Genomic DNA, 5,283 nt, shown 5'->3' with positions numbered 1-5,283 from the left:
TATAAGTGGAACTGTGGTGAGATAGGATGCCTTGGGGTCTCGGAAGGCCAATAATGCACACCAAGGCCATTCCCCCTGATCACATGCCCTTACTAAGCGAGGTGACCATATGATCACCCATGTAAGCCAGTGTATCTCCATCCCCTAGGTCACCAGGGAGGTAGACCTGTAGTCCAGGGTAGAACTCCCAGCATGAGGATGTAGAGAGGAGACCTGACAGGCCACCTGTCAGAAAAGCAGGCAGTACCTGACTTCAAGGCCCAGACATGGGCCAATTACCCACAGATGTTTCCATGTCCAGCAAAGCAGTGAAAGGTCTACTTTATATGTAAGAGGGGTGATGGAAGGCAGAACGGTCTCAGGGGCTGCTGTTTCGTTTATTAGTGTGGATGAACCCTCCCTGCCTCTACCCTAAACCTACATGAACTGGCCCCCAGGCTGAAAAAATGATCAAATGACACATTGGGCACTATGACTGTAAATGTTTGGCTGGGGCTAGTGGAGAGTCCACTCGGTCCACTCTGTGTGCCCCTTTTAAGGAGCAGGATGTTGGTCCCTGACTGCTGTAATGTGTGTTTGGCCCATACGATGACCATTCCCCTACTCAGTGAGGCTCTCGTGTGAGACAGCAGCTTGACAGTGGGCTTGACAGTGACCTCAACCCTATATTCCCTAAACAGGGAGCGCAACTGGGTGAGTTTTACTGGGTTGGGGATTCTGACCTTACACCACCTCCCCAGACAGATGATGTTGCTACGGTTACCCCACCCACTCCCTGTCACAGTGGCATGGGTCTACCATCACAGCACAGCAGGAGGCAGAGCTGTCTTCGTTCCCAGCGTCGAGGGGTGTTTTCAGATGCGAGCTGACCTAACACCATGTCCTACTAGCAACTAGCAGAATCACGTCTCTAAAGAGAAGCATGGTCCCTCAACCTGCTGAAAAAGCATCCGGATCCGCATCCGGATTGCACTGAAAAAGCAACGTGGTGTAAAACATGGTATGACCATATCCTGTTAACACACAGAACCAGCAGAAACCAGCATCTGTCTGAACACTGGTTTGCTGGTCAACCAACAGCAGGCCAGCATAAACCAGCTTGAACCAGCATGGGATTTGTTTAGCTGGTGTAAGCTGGGCAATACGTGGTTTCCTTCCGTGCAAGATGCCCAAATACCTTGGGACGCTAAGTGATTAAATATGGTCTATCTAATTGGGTTTTTGACACAGATTGATGGAGATCTGACAGTCAGAATGCAGTGTTTGTTAGCAATGTTAGCCTAGCATCCCAGAATGAATGCAAGTTAGAGTCATTTATAAGAAAAGAATATGGTTGCTGTAAGCCCTGGTGCTGTACCTGCATATTGTTCCATTCGGTGTGGAATTACTACATTACTTCAAAAACTGAAAAATGATTTTTCATTTCTAACAGACCTTACAGTCATGTGATATTTGGGATTTCTTTAGGCCAGGTGAGTGTAGTCTTCCACCACTAGGGGGCGACAGTAGTTTTTCTTTAAAGGAGGACTTCACCTTATTTCAAATTTGAACTCAATTCCTTGTTGGATGTTTTTTTTTGCCAGCTGAGACAGCTGAGTTTGTCCTCATATGAATGATTTAATTAATATGTTTACAGTAATTCAGATAAAAATATCCCACTCCGGGGGGTGGAGAACTGATTCAGCAAACTAGATCAACACAACAAATCTACTTTATTATAATGAAGCAGTATAATTATATATTCATTATATTTATATAATGAAGCAGTTCTTTATATCTCTGCAGTTTTTTTAAGCCATGAATGCTAAAATGACATTTTACAAAGTAACAAAAAAAAAACTTTGCAATAAGTCATTGGCATTTTTAGAGATCTAATTACCTCAATACACTGCATTATTACATTAAAGTACAAAAATTACAAGTAGCAGTAAAGAAAATAGCTGTATAAATATAAATAGTAAATTGCATAAAATAGTAAAAAAAAAGGGTAAAAAAAACATTACCACACTGTATTTTTACAAAAAATAAAACGTAGTATTAAAAAAAATTTATATTATATATTATATATATTAAATGTTATAATTACTGGAATTTGTGATGCTTTCCCCTTTCCTTTTTTAGCCAGCTCAGACAGTTTTACAGTTTTATTAGTTTGTTTAAAATAATTAAAATAATAATATTATTTTATAAAGAATACATTTTATAAAGAATAAATTTTATAAAGAATACATTTTATAAAGAATGCTGAAATTACATTTTACAAAGTAACAAAAAAAATGACTTTACAATAAGTCTTTGACATTTTTAGAGATCTAATTACCTTAATACACTGCGTTATTACATTAAATTACAAAAATTACAAGTAGCAGTTAAGTACTTCTTTTAAAAGAAAATAGCTGTATAAATATAAATAGCAAATTGCATAAAATAGTCCAAAAAAAGTTTTTAAATGTTCTGTTTTCTTTACCACACTGTATTTTTACAAAAAATAAAACAGTTAAAATGAATTTTTTTTGAAAATTAAATATTTGAAAAAATTAAGTTGTATTATATGACAGGTAATTACTGAAATTTGTGATGTTTTCCCCTTTCTTTTTTTAGCCAGCTCGGACGGTTTTACAGTTTTATTAATTCGTTTAAAATAATTAAAATAATAATAAAAAACTAGACCAACACAATAAATCTACTTCATTATAAAGTTAAAGCAGCATCAGTAAAATTACATACAGTAAAGAAAGTATGAACAGTATGAACAATTTAAAAAATGGCAGTAAAATCACAATAACTGCTTTTCTGCTGGCACCCCTGCTGCCAGTCGTATTTTTATGTACTGGTATAATATACACACAAGAGAAACACACAAGTGTTTTTTTTTTGTGATAATGAAAGACTGTATAATAGGTTCCCATATTGAGGCTTAACATTTGCCTGTAGCAGGGCTTGCATTGTTGCATTGTTCCCTCTGGCACTGCTTTTCCTTCTATCTTTGGTCATTTTAGGCTCCTTATTGTAACACCATTTCTATGGGGAATTGAACCTTTTTGCTGTGCTTCTTCTACACAATACAAATGACTTACAAAGCCCTCGTTAGCTGTCACTGCAACTGAGAAAAACAGTTTCTACTGTGAAAACAAGCAGTACCATTTAGGCCGAGCCAAAGTGCTGGGTTTGGTCCCCTAAGGGGTGTCCAGTGTTTCCCTCATTCTCATTTACGCAAACACAGCTCACAAACACTGACCCCACTGGAACACAGCTTAAATAGCAACTGGCACAAGACAAATACCATAACACTGTAGCAATGTGCTGACAGAACAGAGCCTAGAGAGTCCCAGTCTATCTACGGCTGAGCAAAGTCAAATGCTCATGTCTGTATCTGATTGGGCAATGCGTTGGGACATGTTGCTGGCATGTGATGGGTGGCTCAGATAAATGCTACGAATGCTAGCAGAAAATGAGCCAGCACGAGTCTTACCTTTAGGGTATTACCCTGCTTCCAGCCTTTACGTACACACAGGTGGTCAATTTGTGTTTGTATGTCCACGTGAAAGGCCCTCGGTTCGAAACCAGGTGGGAACAAGTGAGTATGTTTAGGGGCAGTGGTGGCTAGGCGGTTAGAGCATCGGGCTATTGATGACAGGGTTGTGGGTTTGAGACCAGGTATTGGCAAACAGGGCAAGGCCCTTCACCCTCCCTGCTCCCTTGGGCGCTGGAGCAATGGCTGCCCACTGCTCCGGGCATGTGTGTGTGGGTGGGTTCACAAAGGCGGAGGTGTCCAACACAACATAGGTGTCCAGCCTACAGTCATATTCAAGGAGTCTATTAAAAATATACTGCCTGAAGGAGAACTAAAAGTACCTATCGAGAACCAGCTTGTACCAACTTCCCTCACCAGCTGATCCAGTTTCATTTGGTATAGGAAGTAAGGTTTGTTAGATCTTATGCTTCTCTTTTGAGGGGATCTTTTTGGCCTAAAAATAACAAACAGCCTTGCAGGAACTTAAGCAAAATAACACCGTGTAATTAAAGAAAGGACTTCAGGGACTAAATGGGACCTGGGACATGGGCTCAGACTCTGATTAGCCTTAGTATTACGTAAGGGGCACGTAGTTGTTACTGCAGTATGTACAGCAAAATGTGTCCTCTGCATTTGACTCATCTGTGGTAGTGAACACACACACACACACACTAGTGAACTAGGGGCAGTGAGCATACACACACACACACTCACCCAGAGGTGGAGGTGGGTAGCTAACGCCAGCACCCAGGGAGCAGAGAGTGTGAAGGGCCTTGCTCAAGGGCCCAACAGTGGCAGCTTGCCGAGCCCGGCTATCAAACCCACAACCCCATCATCAATAGCCCGGAGCTCTAACCGCTGAGCCACCACTGCCCCCCAACTCATCAAACATGAGCTCTTCTGAGCAACTGTCTAAAGACGAACGCAATCAATGCCCACAAGGCAGGGGAGGGCTGTACGATGACCGCAAGTGTTTTCACTGCAGTTTCTACAGTGCGTAAGGTTAAGAAATGCCAGTTGAGGGGAACTGCGGAGGTCAAGATAAGATCTGAAAGGCCAGCAAGGTCAGCAAGGACTGCCCGTATGCTGGTAAGACAGGCAAATCAAGTCCAAACATCCACATGACTGACAACAACCTGCATAAACTCTTGCCCTTCATCCTACCATGACATTAAATTTCTACCCCAATGAGAGTAGCCTGTTTTCGGGATGAGAATGCCACCCATCTACGGGGCATAGATCATACGTTACGGCCCTCACATTCACCAGATCTAAACCCAGGCCCAACTTCTATGGGAGATTTCGAAGTGCAGTGTTCGATGGCGCTTTCCACTACCACAAATTAGGGAGGATAGGAGTATTTTTTAAAGGAATACTGCTCACTGCTACGGTTCTGTTGTAGAGAAACTGCTTACAACAGAAAGAGCAAAGGCTGGCATACAGTAGGTGGCTGCTAGCAAAAAACACTGGTATGCTCGTGAACCAGCCATAGGATAGAAGACTGCTGAAGTACCCTGGAGCTGTTTGGACCTGGTAACGTCTTAATAAACTACTTTACGTTGTGCCTTGCTTTAATTTCGACTGAATATAAAGCATAGCTGGGGAAATAAATAATTAAATAATTAATTAATTAAATAAATAAATACATAAATAAATAGGTTAAAGCGCACCCAGCGTGGGGATGCCTTCGGCCACAAGGGGCGCCCGAGAGCCAAGCCTTTCCCCTTCGCTGTTCAAGCCCTCCTCCCTCAGTTCAGAGCTCAGTGAGG

The sequence above is a fragment of the Salminus brasiliensis genome, chromosome 3 (assembly GCF_030463535.1).
Source record: "Salminus brasiliensis chromosome 3, fSalBra1.hap2, whole genome shotgun sequence".
NCBI classification, from domain to species: domain Eukaryota; kingdom Metazoa; phylum Chordata; class Actinopteri; order Characiformes; family Bryconidae; genus Salminus; species Salminus brasiliensis.
The sequence above is the reverse complement of the archived record's forward strand: the minus strand, read 5'-3'. Positions refer to the sequence as shown.